The sequence below is a fragment of the Colias croceus genome, chromosome 17, assembly GCF_905220415.1.
Source record: "Colias croceus chromosome 17, ilColCroc2.1".
Lineage (NCBI taxonomy): Eukaryota > Metazoa > Arthropoda > Insecta > Lepidoptera > Pieridae > Colias > Colias croceus.
This window is the reverse complement of record NC_059553.1, coordinates 6,299,405-6,319,153: the sequence shown is the minus strand read 5'-3', so window position 1 is coordinate 6,319,153 and position 19,749 is coordinate 6,299,405. Positions and strand designations below refer to the sequence as shown.

General features: G+C 32.7%; 1 protein-coding gene across 3 annotated transcripts in view; it reads right to left on the bottom strand.

Annotated features, from left to right (window-relative positions):
• LOC123698850 (dystroglycan 1) overlaps positions 1–19,749 on the bottom strand; it is a 70,067-nt gene that overhangs the window by 30,974 nt on the left and 19,344 nt on the right. For 2 of the 3 annotated variants that reach the window (XM_045645634.1, XM_045645636.1), the window contains exon 1: positions 12,400–12,534. The exons of the other annotated variant lie outside the window; for it this stretch is intronic. The gene's annotated coding sequence lies outside the window, so the exon portion shown is untranslated. Of the gene's footprint in view, positions 1–12,399; positions 12,535–19,749 lie in introns of those variants that run through there. 3 annotated transcript variants of the gene reach the window in all.

The following is a 19,749-nucleotide window of genomic DNA, read 5'->3' as shown; positions in this document are numbered from 1 at the left end:
TCTTAACGAATTAACGTTTATGAATTGAAATAAGGGAAAGGGGCATATCGGTCGATTTTAAATATTTCGCGATAGTGTGCAAGTATGAGTTGTTTGTACCATTGTATACTTAGTTAAGTTTTATTGAAATATCGTATTTATCGTATCGTATATCCATCTGAATAGTTAACTTTTACATTGCTTCTAATACATCTAACCTTTATAAAAAGGACACATGCATCTAAAGCTTCTCAAACATTCACACATCACGTCTCGTTACAAAATAAGATGCCTCTTGGTCTTTTTGTAGAGAAAGTATAAAAGAGTCAATAAACCAGAAAAACTCAGACCACCAAATTGTTCAATCCATTATATTTTATCCCATGGCAGTTAAAATAACACGGCGATCAATTTTTCTTATTGCCTTTTAATTGGCTCGTAAATCGATAGCAGCTGTTACAGTAATTAATTTAGGGAACAATTATACAGAAATTGAAATAGGGGATGTAATGGAGCATGTCAGTGGTATTGTACAAATATCTATTCGTTGTTAACTTGTTAAACAATTAATGTGGGGGAGCTTACGAATAAGGCTTATACGAATAAGCTGAAACCCTAACGCGGACTTTTTCGTCCGTTGAAAGCTTCACTTAAGAAGCTTAGTTGTGACAGCTTAAAAAGACTGGGAATTCGGAGCCGTTCTTATTACAAAGATTGTGTAACATTACCTTAATTCCTATACCTATATTATTCAGTAGACAACATTGTTACTAAAATAACATTGTACTTACACGGAATATCGTACCAAGAATAATAACTGCATTATATCCACTCGACGTCTTGGAAACGCTTTATTTATTCATATTTCACCTGTCTTTCATTAAGAACAGGTTCACCGACACTAGACGGTCTCATTCATTGAACAAACAATAACTTACATATCTTTACGTCCATTAAGAACTTCTTTGAATGTGTTTTACCCGTATTGACTATTCAGACAATTTTAATTAGGGATAAAATATAAAGAAGGGAACCCTACACGACGTTATACCTACCTATAGGTATATAAAAGTTATACCTATCAATGATTTCTTAATAAATTAAATGGAAGTTCATGTTTCTCAAATACAGGTGACGTAATAATAAATATGATGTGTTAAATAGATCGAAACGAACTAAATGGGCGCAGTCAAACTAGTCAAGAGCCCTATGTTTCGACACCACCGATTAATGTACATAGTGACTTATGGAGTGTGGAGGCCGGTTACATGATGTCATCCGTGTCGGTCAATTGTCGCAGCCGTGTCACATTGCGTAACTATTCCAATATTTTGACTTGCTTTCATTCACTTAAACGAACTGCTAGTTAAAACACATTTGCATTTTCACTCTAATGCTATTCAATCCATTACTATTCACATATTGCATGGATAAATATATTAGAAATCATTTATAGATTAAATCGTTTAAATGAAGCAAAAACTGAACGTCAGACGAACGTACGTGTTATCGCTATCGGAATAATAAATACAAAGTCGGCTCTGTAAATGCAATGCATGGTTGAAATTATGCGAGATTCTTATAGTGTGGTCTTGTTAGATATCTTACATTACATATTATGTACGCGTCGGGGAACTTAAAATATTGCACTTGATACATATGTATCAAAATAAACGTATTTTCCAATATCTGGAATAAACCTATAATTGAGCATGAGAGTAAAGATTATTAATTATGTGCAATCGCTATCTTTTTATCACAGTAATAATATATCATCTAACTTACAATAAGTTAACCAAAGTATATTAAATACAGAGTTCTCAAGTTTCGCATTTGGTAGGTATTACATTTTACGATCATATTATTGAAGGTCTTTGCGTGTAATTCAAACTTTTTACAACTATTACAAATGACACGTATTGCTGATATCGGCTGGGTGTTATGTTACGAGTTTGTTACGAGTAAAACGAGTATAATTATTCGGTTAAATTTGTGATTGAAGACAGATGTAATCTGAACTAATATTAAAGAGAGCATTTGTTTTTATGTTATGTATAATCCAAATACTACGCGATAGTTTTAGATTCTTTCACTGTTAACGTATACCTTTACCGAGTGAATAAATTATTGAAGTTACCTATAAATAAAATCGTAGTTTCACCTTTAGCACAGAATACTTAATAGTACTAACATACCTTTAGATACAGTGGTGGCAATGGTTATACATTTTATATTGAGGTTCTTTGAAGTCCCATAAGAAATTGCGTAATTTATATACATATAAATACTAAACAAATCACTTAAGTACATGTTGGTGAAGAGGAAAATAAAATGAGATGAAAATAAATAGTTTCTACAAACGATAAATAGTCTAATGTATCTAATAAATAGCTGTAACAAGCATTATTATGGGCCGCACGCTTAATTCAAATACATGAACACAATTCCTTATAAATTATTGACGACTACTGCATTTATATGAAGCCAATTAACTCTTATTATTTTCTGACGCAGCAATACTGTATCTAGAGCAAACTCGACACTGTTCAAATCATTATTCGATGTCGCCCTCAAATTGAATTCTATTTGGGATTTATAAACAATTATTTTTTTTATAAAATTTGTAGATTTAGATATACACAATACAATCTAATATGATCTGTTAACTGTAAATATACAGTTCAGCCTCTCAAATGTCGGCAAGATCAAACTAGAAAATCATTGATGCTTATCGCTTGATTAAATGGAATATTTCGTTATTAAACTTCGACTAAGGTTCGTGTGTAAAACGGGTTAATCGAGTTAGATATACTAATCTAATTTATACGCTACTAATGCACTAAGGTTCCATAAGGTTCGTAGGTTAAAGGGTTAGGTGGTCACGCGATTGTTTCGGTATGTGGAAACTACTTCAAGTTATGTAAGATTTGTTTGATCGATACTAAGAAACAGAAGAAAATAAAGTTACTTAAAGTGGAAAAATAGCGATGAAATAAATTAGAAAGATCGCAACGCAATGCAGGAATATTAGGAAATATTCAAGATCGTTTTTACCGACATTCAATAGATACAAGACGATCTTATGTTTTTACTCGTATAGCGTAATTGCTGCAGTTTGCATTATTCAATACAAAAGCAATTAGTCTGTGCACACGTCACGTCATTTATTAATGTTTTGATAAAAAAAAGTTCGTGATCAACGAGTCAAGGTTTTGGATTCAGCCTCGTTGCGAACTTAATTGTCTTCAGCACTAGAAATATGAGCATCATTAGTTTACGAGTAGTTATAGGGGTTGATAATAAAACTAGTAGGTAGTTTGTGTAAACACACTCTATCAGATCACTCGATCAGAGTATGGTTTGTATAGTGGAGAAAATAAGAGAGTTCAGTTGTTCTTTCTACATCAAGTGTACACTTTAATTATATTGAATACGGTTGTTTTCTAAGAGCTAGTTTGTTAGTTCGATTTGTTAGTGGAGCAAAGTACGAAGTCTTTCGTAGGTTTAAAGAATAAATATATAAGTCCAGCTCCAGCAATCCGCGACTCAATAGTTGCGGATTGTTGTCACATTAATAAAATAATATCAAGCAATACAAACTAAATCACCGCGGATTGTTGTCACTTTAATAAAATAATATCAAGCAATACAAACGAAATCAAAAGTTAATTTCAGCCCCTTTACAATTCGCATATTCGACAGATACAAAATCTCGTACCCCATAAATAAAAATAGGCTTCGTTCTCGCAGTTATTGCAGGCGTTGGCAGAGCAGCTGGCTGGCAGCCATTTTGCATAACTGCCAAATATTAGCTTAGCGTGGAGTCAGAACTACCCAACCCACTGGGCACACATTTTTCTGCATTTGAATTCGAAGCCTTCGCAACATGAACGTTTTCAAATATTTGCCCGGTTTATTACTTTTATGAAGTTGAAACTAAATGCTTTTAAAACACCAGTGTTCTGTTTGTATGTAATATGATCGTACATTTTCACACATATTTAAATGTACTTTATAAAGAACTAGCTGCTCCGCGCGGTTTCACCCCCGTGGCTCCACTCCTGTTGCCCGTAGCGTGATGAAATATAGCCTATAACCTTCCTCGATAAATGGGCTTTCTAACACCGAAAGAATTTTTCAAATCGGACCAGTAGTTCCCGAGATTAGTGCGTTCAAACAAACAAACAACAAACTCTTCAGCTTTATGATATTAGTATAGATTTCAATTTCAATAACTTAATAATATTTTATTTCGTTGCGTTACACATTCACAAGGTAACATGAAACATTAAATATGACGAATCTATTGCTTTTTTTTGAGCTTGAAGCAATTGATTGCATTCAACTATACCTATAACTGAAATGCAGTTGAAATAGACGTAGGTATTGAAAGCGGTCTGAAACGATCGAGTTTTGGTCACTACGCGAGATTCACTTTGATTTGATTCAGTACTGCGTAACGAATTTTAATTCAATTTCCTGTTGTTTATTTACGGAATTGGATTGAAAAAAATAAACAGTTTTAGTATAGGTAAACAGAAATACAAAATGTTTGTGCCAAAATTACTACTCAGCTACATCAATAGCTTATTTGTATATTATTAACATATGAGTTCAAACTCAGTGGTCATAGAAGAAATCTTCTATATTAAATGTAGTAATAGTTAGTTGGATTAATATTTTGTCACACATTTGGACTAGACGACGGATGTATTTAATTACAAACACGTACCTACTAGACTGCAGACGATTTTACATTCACAGCTAATTGTAGAGATCGATAAAATTGATAGGTATATGTAGGTATAGATAGCGTGGTCGCACATTGTGTAATTACCGTTGAATTTTAAACTATATTCATTATACTTTTCGTGTACCTAATTAAGCTGTGTAAATGTGACATCGTATGTTTACTCATCAACGTAATATATACGAAAGTAATCATTGCCATCAGTTCTGTAAATCTTTAAATATGTATTATATCGACAAACTTTTCAATTTTGATGGACTTGAATCTCAAACCAAATTTTGTATGAAGAAAATAGTTTAAAAGCAAACTTGTAGCTGTTGAGATCATGTCTAAGGTAAAATTACACGAGTCTTGTTTGCTGAGGTTTTTCGCTTTCCGTCTGCTCTCTCTTTGGGATAATACGATTTCCCTGTTAGACATTTCAAGCTAATTGTTGCGAGGCAATTATATTCATCACCGCTAAGTAAGCAAATACAAATAAGGATGGCATTTTAGTTGGCTCACATCAAAATAGAATCTAACTAGGTGTTAAAATTTATTTATATGTTTAAAGTAATGTGCTTCATAATATTTATCTAAATGGTAAAAATAAAAACCCCTATGAGCGACAAAGTTAAGCCAAAATCGACACTGTTGATACTTGATAGATATAAATTGTATTAATCTAAACGTGGCGATCTTCACGGTTGGAATTTTTAGTGTAACACTAAATCGTATAAACAGGAGCACCTGTTCTGACTTCTGAGTAAAATAGATGCCGGGAACAATCGATATAGCGGATGCGTGAGGCCCGGAGATCTCTTCGTCGAGTTGCTATCGATTTTATGCTTCGTCAGCTTGACACGATGAGAATTGGGGAAAGATTCGATTTATTCCTTCCCACTCTCAGCTAAGAGGATTGAGTAGTTCCGCCTCCATTTGGGGCAATTGTTATGGGTGCTGAATTTTAAAGGGGTGAAAGAAAAACCAATTAGCAGCTCTGAGATTGGGTGCGACGAATGTGGCGTTATATTTTGAAGCCGTGAAATTATTTTTGTATTAAATGCAATTGAAAAATGCAATATAGGATGTCATAAAATATTATCAATGCCCATAATATGACTCTAATATTTTTTTTATAAATAAATGAAATTCATTACATAATTGATCTACGTAAATTCAGTTCGTACACAACTTATCGAGTTACGTTAATAATTCATAACGTTGCGTTGTTTTACACATTACCTTGAAAATTTTAAGAATAACAACTGAAGGAGAACACAAGTAAATACCGTATTAAATAAACAAAATTCCCGTTTCTAAAATACAAGATGTCAGAACAAATGAAACACATTTTCGACACATGCTTGCGAAGGCAGAATGCTCGGATTTGTTCAAATATAACAAAGCCCTTTCATGCTAAGGATAACAAAAATCTATTTCAATATCCATTCTTACGGCATAAAGGAATAAGTTAATGATGTCAATGTTATGTGAATGTTTGTTCGTGGCTTTTTCGCTTATTTTGGTAAGCCTATTTATTAAGACGTGAGATACTTACAGACATTTACTTAAATTTCATTGAGTATAGTTGCGAAAGATCAAAAGTGAAATACAAAGCGGCGTTTGCAATATAAAAAATAATTTTAGGCGAACACCTATGTCTTTTTATATTTTATTCTATTACTGTTATTGTTAGCGAAAATATATACATATTTTCGCTAACAATAACAGTATCGTTTACAAGCAACTTTTCTTTATATCATATTAACATTTCCTATATTCGTTACCGCCGTATGGCTCTAGGTAACCTGCTTTTATTTTATTGGAGGCATTAGGGCTGAAATGGTTACAACAGATATCCCGTATCTTCTAGTTTCTGTGAAATTGTAGGAGCAATGATCTCGCCAATAAATGTGTGCTAAGGGTATAATGATTTCTACTTAGCCCTATGACTCTTGTGAAAATTCGCTCATTTAATAATAACCATTTTGTTACACTGAAAAAACGTGACGGCTATAAATAAACAAGTTGCTGCTATTTACAACCGAGTAACTTGCTTCGGAGGGAGCCTGCAAAGTTTGTTGCTAAAATTATACAAGTCAACTTTGTTAACGTATGTTGGTAATATAAACCCACTAAGCTGGTCAAAAAATACGTATTAAAGGTTTGTTGCTTTTAACCTATTCACTCAGTAAATATAACTTACCTACTTACTATAGTGAATCGCGTTACTCTGTTAACAATACCCAACGTGCTCTGTTGTTTTTAGCAAAGTAATTCAGTGAGTTCAAATATTTTGCTTCGTAAAACTAGCTAAGTAACACGATAATGTTAATCATATTTATTGGGTAGGGACAGCCAATCTACTTTGTTACTTCTACTCAATTGAAAATTTGTATACGTAGCCAAGTTACTGGGTACTGTCAATCGTGTTCATTGGTTAACTATAACTAAATATACTCTGTTCTTTCTAGTCAATTAAGATTGGTATATTTAGCCAAGTTACTTTGTATTCTTAGGCGGGTTTATTAAGTAACCATAGCTAAAATACTTTGTTGCAAGTACTAATTCAAACGACACATAGCTATATATTTTCAGTATAAGCTGACCTGTGAATGTTTGTAAAACCTATACAAGGTATAACAGAAAGGGGATATACACATCCGAACAGGGCGTGATGCACTGATGAAACTGAACAACTTTTCCCAAGGAAAATGGGTCGAAAGATGAAAAAAAAAATTAAACCTCTCCATTATTTTCATCTTTTGACCTTATGTTCTTTGGGAAAAATTGTTCAGTTTCATTAGTAGGTACATCACGCCCTGCTTAGATGTGTAACCCCTTTCTGTTACACCCTGTATGCAATGTGAAGTCAGCTCATACTGAAAATGTTTACCTAGTTCGATATGTTGTCATTTGTACCATTATAAGTGCAGGGGGCAAAATTTTGGCATGTCGGAAAAAAAGCCAATGAAACGTTCATGTAGGAAAATAACACTCATTTTGCCGACACACCAAAAACTTATAAGAAACTGAAAGAAAATTATGCATATTAATGAAATTAGCTTTATTCAGTACACGATACAATCATTTCAAGTAACATACTACTTACACTTAGATACTACTACTTTTAAAAATAGTACACAATTCACAATGTCAAGAAACGATAACTATTTTGTGTTTTAATTTTCACAATAACAGGGTTAAATATAAATCATGAGTAAACTTTTAAGGAATGACTCACACTACGAACCTGAACAACTTTAATTAGGTATAGGGCCAAATCCAACATCGTAAAAGAAATATCAGCTGTTTCATATACAAAAGTGGAATTATCTACTCTGCCAAAATCTACGGAACAGCTGATTTTATTTCGCGATGTTGGAGTTTGTTCTATAATGAAAGTGGTTTAGGTTTGTTTACATAAAAACAAAAAACTATTATGGTAATGTAAGCAAGTTACTACATCTAAATATTGTACTTATATGTATTTGTTAAGTCAAAAGTTTAGGCAAAACCTTTAAAATAAGTTAGAAGAATAAGTAATCTTTTTGATCTAATAATTTAATTACAACGCAACAAGTAAAACCGTTATTTTAAACATTTGAATTTATTCTCATTGAAACATAATTCACATTCGTCGTCGGGAAAATGATCATAAATGCTAAAAATTAAACATTTTTTGCACCAAAAAAAAAATTAAAGTACAATAAGCTCTTTACATATTATATGGGAACTATATCCTACCTAATGTAATTTACTAAAGTAATAGGTATATGACAATATCTTGCTTGATCAGAAGTAACTTACTAATTCAAATATTTTTGGCTTGATTGTGGGGAAGCTTTCAGTGATATATTGTCCTTTGGTTTTCACAATCTTTTTCTAGCTGTAAAAAATAAAAAAAACCTAAGTAAATATTATACAAAAGTAATTAAACTAAAGCAGACAAAAAATTAAAAAAAAAATGAACTCACCAGAAGATATCCTTTGGGTTTTTTAAGAGCCGCATATTCATTGTATTGAGGTATTGGAGCTATAGTTAACTATTTTGCAGCAATTAGCTTCGTCTCTGTAGAGTCTTGCCACTTTAGTTCTACGGCTGTCCATGACTGTTTTTGAGCCCTAATAGTTTGTCTTCTGCATCTTGCTCTTCTATAGTAGTTTGATTAAAATTCAAAATGATGATGAAAAGTTTTTAATGTAAATTTGAATCTGCCTTGTAGGTGCTGAGGCGGCCGGCGCTTCAACAGACACGTTCGTCACTCGACTATGATTTGATAGAAATGGCTGACTTTGCGGGCTACGCAGCCAATTCCTTGTTTAATTTTTATCAAGTTACTCGGTCAAAAATAGTATTCGCTCCATTGTTAATTGCCGAGCTGTGCTTATCTCCCAATAGATAAGTTACTTGTTTGTTTTTAAGTAAGAAACACGGTTATATGCATCATAGAAAGTTATTTAATTTTAGCCAAATAATATTATGTTTAAATTTAAATGATTTACTTGTCATTCAATCAATATGTAAGCTTGTTTATTTTTAACCGAACTTTGTGTAAATAGTAGCCAACTATGGTTAAGTCTAAAATTAAATAACTTGCTTATCATTAAGTAATAACGTAAGCTTGTCTATTTTGAACCTAATTCGGTAAAGGTAATATTGACCGAGTCGGTAATTTTGAAATAAATAAGTACTTTTTTAATAATAGCCAAGAATATTTAGCAATACTTGCTTGTATAATACTAGCAAAGCTTTAATGCATATTTTAAATTGAATGCAGCAGAATAATTTTTAACCGAGCTAAATTGGTACTTTGCTAAAGAAAATTTTTCTCAGTGTAGAAATATCGAACCTCAAACGTTCCAACGATATTACTTTAGAAAGTCCTACTACTTAGTGAAGAAGTAGGACGTTTTAGTATAAAGGTTGATTTAGGCTCATTTACCACTTAACCTAAATGTGATTTATTGAACGTACTTTTAATAAATAAAAGTTATTATATACTTTTATTTAAGTAGAGGTTAATGTTATTGTGCCATGAAACTGCATTTGACATGCATCGTTGCGACCACCGTATATAAACTACCGTTGACTGACCACCGGCAAAAGTGCAACGTACGATATTAAAATGAAATTCATTTATTTGTACTTTTGGAATGTGAAAGCCAAATTAATGAATCGCTTTCGGCATCCTTTTTAAGTTAAAAGTGTTAATTTTATGTGACTTTTATGTGAAATAGTATATAACATTTAACATTGGTCGCGACTCTCTTTATATGTTATCTGTGGTCGCGACGTAGAAGTGAAGTAAATATTTGTTGTACTAACACAAACTTTAATAACTCTGTTTGTTACATGTCTAGGTTAAAAACCGAAAGATCCATTATGAATTCTGGGAAAAGCTTTTTATTTTAATTTAAAATAACAACTCAAAAGTTAGGAACATAATATAGTTTTTACTTTTTCCGAAGCTTTAATTTTCGACGATTTAATAATTGGAATAATTTACTCAGATGAGTCGATTTCAGTCGGTTAAAGTTGTTCCCGAAAAAATTGTGTAGCTTCTATCGCGGTCCTTGAGCGCGGGGACCGAATCGAGAAATTCCGTAACGAAAAACCTCACGCTCTCCACTCCGACGGGCTCGGAGGTGTGGCTTGAAGGCATGCTATGCAATAGCTTTACCGCGGCAGTCCCCGAGTGCCACACGTCTTTTTTTTTAACAGGTTTTATTATGAAGGATAAAGTAGAGTAGCGGTGAAAACAAAAATGTGATATTCATCTGAAACTTATATTCCCTTACCAACCCATGAAGTTGTTTTTCAGTTTCAGTTTGAAATACATAGGCATAAGCAAGCGGTACAACCGGTCCTAAATCAAATAAAAAATTAGAACTAAATAATATGTAGGTAGTTAGTTTCTAGTTACAAATTCTACCTAATGTTCTAACAATTAGATGGATGAAATTATAGCCCGTAATTACAGGCTCACAATATCTGGAGTAAAATTTATTCTGTAAAATGAAACTATTAATCTAATTGAAGTTTAATATATAACTATGGTAATTCGGTAATTAAGTTTAATCTACATTCGAGTAGATAAACGGTTGTTAGAAATTTGTATCATTTTATGAATAAGATATAAATTGACAAGAGACCAACCGCAACATTAAATATATTAAAAACATAATATAATATTAAATACTTATTATTTTAAATACTCATTGGATCATCATGACGACCTAAATAAAAATAAATGTTCAGTAATAAATGTGGTTTTGTGTTGATTTCACTTTTAAGTTGAATCATCGTGCCTACTCAGAAATAAGTAATTGTTTAAAGACACTCTGGTGGTTTTTATTTGCGCCTAATTCTAAAGCTTTCTGCATATTTTCTGAGTAATAATGTTCTCAATATAGTGAATAATTACTAGATCAGTATGTTTTACCTTATTCCTAAGAAATAGCACCAAGAAATCCTTTTATTCGTCTGCCCTGGTCATCCATATAACCGATCACTTTTTTCTTTCAGTTAAATAGTAAATCAACTGTGAAACAGACATTTATTTCCGGCGATAAGGTTACCTAAGTAGGAACTGTTAAAATGATATCACGCAAACTAATACACCTTCTTCAGTTTAATAGATAAATAGTGCATTGTGCGTGCAGTTTTTGTTTCAACAATACAAATAAAACAAGTAACAACATTAACCCGTGCTGAATGTTGCGTGTGAGATGACATTCAATAAATTTACCAACTTTTTATGGCTCAGAATATATTTCACGTCCTAAGTTCAAACTACTTCTAAACATGTAAATGATGACGTAGACTTAAGAGGCTTGTAATTACCTAAATACAGCCATTATACTTGAGTAGCTCAATGTCGTTAAGCTTGGTATAAAAAACAAAAGAGTTTCTGATTGGTAATGAGTCGAGTGCTAAGTGAGAACCTGGCCAAGGTTTATAATTTTAAAATATACTTTAATTAAAAGAAGGACATTAATTTAACACGGCGTCATAATTTTCATAATCACCGGCCTATTAAAGAACTTAAGAGCCTCTTATTAAAGCCTTTAATAGCATCGTAATGGCAAAATGAGGACAATTGGGTAATGCTTGCTCATATAAGGTGTTAATCTAACTCGATAGAAATCGAGCTTTTGCACCTATTAGTGTCTAGTGTGTTCCATAATGTGGAATCTCATAAATCATGACACACCCAGCAACAACGGAAGAATGGGCATTGACCGGCCGTCTACCTGATGTACAATCAGTCACATAAACCCTGATTGCATAAACATAAATGTAACATTTAATAAATTCCATCGTGTTATTCTAAATAGAATTTAATATTCATGGAAATAAAAGGTTAAAAACTAAAAATTAACTAAAAATGCTGATATTATGATCTTTATTATGTTTGGAAATCAAGCTAGTTCATGTCACGTAAAAATAATTCCAAGATTGACTGCACCGAACCCCAAGTGTGATTCCCTCTCAATTTATGAGGAACTGGGAGCAGTTCTCGGCGTGAATTTTATTAGGGGTGCGAATCAATAGCCGACCTCGCTATCAACCCTCTCAAATTATCACGATGATGATTACATTACCATAATGCATTATTTGACCGCATTTAAATTGAAACATTACAAATTACGGTGAATCTTACACAAACATTAGACAAGCGTACCTCGAAATTTGCTGGAATAGGCGGGAAATTAGTTCCAAATGCACTGAGAACACTTAGTAGTGGCAAGTTCACAAATAGTCACTTCACCGCAGTTAAAAGGGACACCGACCGATACGTCCACCGTCGCTGACGGAAGGGAGGCGACTGCACTCGCTAGGTTATCCCCTTCCCCCGCGTCTTACGCACTTGTACAGTATAGCCCCCTTGAGATCAGCTGAGTATCCTATATTATTTCACCAAACATTATGACATTAATTATATTATGCTAAGTGTCTTCAATGGTTAGCTAATGTTGATAAATACGGGTGGAATAATATTTTGCTTTTTCTATGAAATTATGTTGGTTGTCATCGCGGTTTATACCTATGTTGCTTTTCTGCGAAATGTTATTAATTATTATGCGTTAATTGAAAAGTAGGTTGAGATAGTTGATACCTGTTTACCTTTTTAATAATGTCTCTTCCCTGTTAACTAATTTCGTTTGTTATTATCTCCTAAAGATTAAATTTAAAAAAGGTTCCTTAACCTATTTTTAATGAATACATTTTTGCTTACGAATAAATTCTTGAGTGATCACGAGAGCAAGCATCAAACATATATCACATTTAACGATTAATATGTGAAGAAAGCGCTTCTTAATATTTTCAAATATTCCATATAGAATGTGTTAAAAATATCAACCGCAACTCAAATATAAATACAACAAAGAAACGATGATTTACGAGACATCGGTATCTCAAAAGAAATTCTTGTAAAGGAAGTGAGCATTAGAGACAGTCACGCAATTATACTCGTCCAGGCAAAGAAATGTCGCAACGCGTAAAGTGTGAACGATTGCAATTACGAATAACTTGTCAAATAGTATTATGAACACTTGGCTTACTAACATATATCGTGAGTCTAGACAACACACGAAACAGGTTGTGTTCTAAAAATACAAACAAAAATATTATCATAAAACGCAACATTAGTGGTATTAATCACGAGCATCAAGCACGCCATATCTAAACGCTCTATTGCTAAACTTGTCCTTAGGGAGTTAAGTTGCTAACTGCGTGCCCAGGTGAATGTTCGAAATATGAGATATAATATATTCGGAGACAGTGATTACAGAAAGTAACTAGCAAGCTGTGACGGGCCGCGTGAAATTACGAAGCTGAGGCGACGGAGCTTTTCATTATCAACTGTGCAATTTAGGTCAGACATCGCAGAGCAAACAAGATCCAAGGTACTACGTGAGTCTTGACGAAATTGTGTATGAGGAAAAGAATGAATTTGGTTACGCAAACGGAATGGTTTTAATTGCATATTTACGTGTCTTCTTTCATCTTTGTTTATCTTTTGTGACAAGCCCTTATAAAACAGAATCTTTCGAAATGGAGACAGGTAAACTATGAAAATCATAAGGTTTAATTGAAACTTCGTGATGTATTAATTACCTACCTCATTATGTTTTCAATTACGAAATTAATAACTCTTAAATGAAATTTATAATGAACAAAACTTAATTTTAGATTAGAGAGTATAGATTAGAAATGCGATACAATATCCTTTGTGGAAACAATGGATAGACTAGCTTTAAGGTGCAAGTTGCAACAGGTCGTAAATGTTGTGGTCACTAACACGTCAACTGTAATTACATAGCTTTGTTTTCTTAATACGTAACCCAATAGTGTTCGGTTAGAAGTCGAATAGTGTGCAACATTGTTCGAATTAGATGTACTTTGCTCAAATAAAGCAAACATTCATGCGAAGTACCTAGTCAGACTGAACAAAGTACGACATATTCGTTAATAAGTTGATTATTCCAATTTTTATAGCGTTGGTCGAACAAGAACCACTTATAGATTGTAATATAAACAAAGTATGGTTATTACTGAATGTAACGTGTTACGTGATCTCATAAAGTAGTTCATAAATGATCCATTATGTGCGCAAATGTTTGTGAAATTATAAAATTTATTCGCACATGAATCATTTGGTTAATGACTCCATTAGTCTAGGTACTGCCCGGGTCTTATGAAAAAGAAAATGTCTAGATATTAAAGCTTTCCTGGAGAGTACTTCCTTTATAAATAAATAACTATGGCACTTTATGAATGCCTCATGTCAAAGAGAGGACGTCTAAATAAATTAATGGACCTAAATGTGATTTTTTTAGCAATCGAATAAGACAGCTTCGAAGCTGATATATTAAGGAAAGAACAAAACCTTTATAGGTACTATTAATTATTATTTTAAATCGACCTACGTATAACTACGAGAAACAATCCTTGAAAAATGCTACTAAGTTGAACTTATATCATTTATAAATGAATCCATAAGGAAATATTGAAACATTATCGTTTATTTTTTGCATTTGGGGGATGTAAGTACTTCTAATTAAATACAGATAAAGCAATAAAGATCAAAAGAGCAGCGCGATTAAAGTATTTCTGTTTTCCAAGATATCACATGAGTTCTTGTTAACAAGCTAATTAGAAATAGAATTTTAAAATAATGGTCTGTGGGTACTCGAGAAACTTTCCTGGTTGAAAGTTTTTTAATAATGTGAAAATTAAACAAGTTCTGGAGACCAAGTAGGAATTCCAGCACCAGTGAAGAGTTGTGAGATTGTACGAAATTCGCCAACCAACAACAGTTGTACAATGCCAAAAGTTCTTCAACATGGGTCTTATTTAAAATTATATAGCAACAAAATAATACATTTCATGACACAAAACTCGTAAATATTTTTGATAGTTCTATAAAATCTTAAAAACAGCATTGTTAATAATATAAACGGTCAAATTGGAAACAATAACCCGTAACCACATATACACGCGTAGCCTCGTTCTATGATACATAATATTTAACCTTATGATTAGAGATGATATCTTTCAGCAATACATCCTATTTTTATCTTCCTGCAGAGATATCAGTTACTACATTTAGGAATTTTAAACTAAAATATACAAGTATTTTGCGTGTAGTTCGAACCGAGCAGAGACATAACGTATGTTACATCGCTTTAATTTCCTTTACAAAATCGAGATTGTAAGCTCTTCAGTTTCTATGTCGGTTATCTAAGCTGGCTACTATTACGCAACACCATATTCTCTATTTCAATAAACAATGTCCTATATTTTTGCAAGTTTTGCTTGTATTATTCAGTACATTCAACTCTATAATATAATATTCGTTCGTATTGTTTGTTACCTATAGCTCACATTTTATGAGATGGTTGACCAATGAGGTACGGTTTACGGTTGGTATAATTTAACTTAATATTATATCGATTATTTCAGAAGCTATAATTAAATAGAAAGCTTAGAAAGTATCAAAATAAGTATAGGTAATTAATGAAATGTTTTAAATATTTCACCGCTTTATATTTGACGAGTTTCCAGGTAATGTAATAGAAATAGGAAACATAATATTCGATATTCACGTTACAAATTGAAATAGAAGCCTCCATTATATAACTTTTGCGCCGCGTAAATCAATATATCTGGGGTAAGGAAAAACAGACCGCTTTCGTGTTTCAAACCCGGCATATACTTCTAAGTTCTAAACAAGCGGATAATTGCGTAGGCATAACAAGAGAATGAAGCTAAAGTTTCTGTTTTATAAATTAGTTTAGTGGAACTATGTATTATGACGAGGATTACTTCTGTATTCAGATTGTTCTCAGGCTACTTTGTCTTGGAATTATCCATCAATTTTTAAACAGTATTTGTAAGTTTGCTTTGTTGATGCCAGTGTATAAATATCCTACCCAACATAATTTGAGTGAGCAGAAATGTGAACTGCTCGAGCGTTCGGTATTCAATTTCGCATAGATGACTAAAATTTTTTTTTATTGAAATTCCGGTAGGAATATTGTTTTTAAAAGCAAAATAATGTGTCTCGATGAGTTTTAAAGATTGGAAATGTATACTTTAGTACTATCTGCATAATATACCAAGTCCAAAAACTTTTCAGTCAGCAAATTCAAATGATTACCTATCAATACTCTCCCATTGCAGGTTGGTTCTTTTTAAGTACATACTTAAAAGCTGTAGTTAAAGTATTTTCGATCACATTTTATAGCAGCTGCAGTATCCACACTTGAACATCAAGTTTTTTTTATCAGATACGTAGGTTAAGATGACCTTTCTTTATATCGAAAAAACTTAACCTCGATAAAATTGTGCATATCTTCTACAAAGTATATTAAAAATGTACTCATATCAGTTACGTAACATATTTCATATTCCGTATTCAATAAAGATGTCGGAACGCCACGATTTGTGCCCTGCGGTATACATTTTGTGAATATGTGATTTCATATAACTAGTAATGACGACGTATAAAAATGATACGTAATAAAAATGTTTCAGTAATAAAGCGTACATTTACAAAAGATAACATGGTTCCGACTGGCGACCCTCGACGACAAGCAGCCAACATTTCCTTTGTTACCGCGCGTTCTATTCAGAAATAAAAATACATAGCGTTATGTTAATTAATAGGGATGTGGAACTGGGTAGGTGGAAATTTTCAGAGCACAGAAATAAAGCATCCATTTGTTTTTACAGGATATAAGATTAACAATGTTCTAACACAAACATGGCTTATGAATAGCCATCCTAATTATAATCCTGACAAAAATAGCGTAGGTACCATTTTTTTAATAACTGAAGTTAAATTGTATGCCTATGTGTACTGAATGTATGTTCCAAATGTATTGTTCTGTTCCTGTTATTCCAAAAACATTTTAGTTGAATGGCAACCTCATAACACACATATTATTTTGTAGATATTATAAAGCAGGAAATATCAAAAATAAAGATTTAATTGAAGTGTAGATACTATAGGTAGGTACTATTAATTAAAAAAAAGTAATTTGCTAGTCAGTCATAAACACTTGTGTAACGAAAATTATTTTATTTGATTCCCCATATTATTAAGTTATGAGTGTTATTAATATTAATAGTCTCTTACTGTAACCCATAAAAATAATGCTTATCTGATCCGTCAGTTGTATATCCGAGTATCAGTGAATCATCTCAGGCGATGCGTATAGTAACAGGTCAACGGCTTCTGCCAGAAATAGCTTAAGTTCGTGCTCCTGGTTTGCATCACTCGTCGCGCTCAACTAGCAATCCCTTCTGAAATCTCATTAATATGTCAACCATCAATATACCAAGTTCACACATGTCTACCAGATTTATACGGAGCTTGTCCTATTTCTCGCTAGATGGGCCATGTTTTATAAAAAACTGCAGTTTAATTGACACAAGTAACGTGTTTGGACGTTTGATCGCGTGTTTTGAAACATGAAAGAGACTGTGATTCATCACCTTCATGTTAAATTGCAGGACAAGACAGTGGGCTTTTTGATTAGAATAACATAAATCCAAGGCATAAAATATTCGTACAGTTATAAGAATCCGTGAAATAGATTCCGCGATCTACCGTAACCTAAATTGTGTAAGATTTCTTAAAATCAAAGCAATAAGCATCGAAGAATATATATAAAAACGCACGCTATAAGCTCATAAAGTAAATATTAATATATATGTATTTGTATACGACCCATTTCATGAACGGAAACTTAAATATATGTTATGGACATCATAAATAATTGTCACGGCGTCTTTTATTCGTAGAAGTAGAACTTACTAAAACTGAGTTCTAGTAAAAAGTTCAGCACTGTAATTTGTCACATAGATTAAACCTCACCTTAGAACTAACAGGTCCCACAGCGCTTCATTACGGAATCGCAGGTCGCCGACCGCTGACCCATTTTAACACAATAAATAGGTGATAACCATCAAGCCGGCCATTTTCTCTTAACAATGTAACGTTTACATTCTTTCTTCCATTTCTGAATAAGCTTTTAGGAGACAATTCTTTTGAACATTCGGGACGACGGGTACAATTCGTAGAATTTAGATGTTGAAATCGAAACTCTTTCGCCAATTTACGGAGCAATTAAAGAAGGAAGTAATTTAAGCTCAATTTAGGAGGGAGACCTTACATTAAAATACATTTTCAATCATTTACGAATGCGTCATCAAAATGTTTTGTGAGATCTAAATGATAAAAAGGGCCTGAACCCTCATAGGAGGCCTGCAGTGGGAACATAATACAAGGGATGGTGTTGAATACCTTAAAAATATTAATTTTATTAAGTGTTATATTTATTATTATCTCACCAATTTTAATTATTATAATGACATATAATATATTGAAATATTATCTTGAGGTGTTCTACAGCAATAAGTACGACCTAACGTTCACCCTGACACACTATGACAATGCTTTTAAAATTAACATTAGCAAATAGAATGTGCTCAACAGCTATAAGCCAATCTTATCTACTGTTTATATGGCGTCAATCCATCACTGTCTTGTCGTCTGCCGGTCGCTTATGTATTAGTGGAAGTGAATTGATTTCATTACGAATTGCGATGTGTTTTTGAAAATTACACCACCCTATCCATTAAACTTGGGGCCATATGCGGTGCAAGTTGTGCCAAATTGAGCTGCGCTTTAAGCGATGTTACGTTGCGTACCAATTTCGTAAGTAAACTTTCAGTTTGGCAACAGTTTACGTTCCTTGCTATTTGTCAGTTGCAACTTCTCTGTAGGTATGTGCTTTAAAATTATTTGTAGTTGCATGAGTCTTCGTCAAACGACGACAAGCTACATATTAAATTCAAATTTATAGAAAAAGCTTGTTCTGTATAATGTAGAATTCAAATTTAGTTTCATCTTTGGGCTCTTCCATCCGTGATGAAGTCAGTGCCTATTTTGTAAATTGCATGTTTTGCTAGAAAAAAACCCCGTCTAGTTCTAGATGGGAAACCGAAGCTAAAAGAAGACGCGTGGCTACTGCGCTAAAAATAAATAAAAAATAGAGCGCAGCACATAAATCATTCCGAAATAACTGAACTAAACATCTCATCCTTTACAATAAAATTGATTATTTATAAAGAGTACACTATAAATATAAAAAAGAAATAAAATAAAACAGTTGGAAAAGTAAAGAAAGCGGTACCTACCGTAATAATTGAGCTATTTTTCTTGTGGCCCCACCTAGATGTGAAACTGCGCAGGTTTAAGGGACTGACTACCAACTTATTTTTTTAAACCTTGGCTTATAGTATAAAGAATCGAGTTTATAATGGTGAATTTTGAGTACACTATAAATATAAAAAAAAATAAAATAAAATAAAGAATATAATATATATATACTAAAATTATGGAGAACAGTCGATATTTTTTTTTTGTTTATTTAATAACAATTAAACCACATCGAATCAGACCCTGAAAAATGAAAGGGTTCTATTCCTGAGCATACTCAAGCGTAAGAGAAAAAAA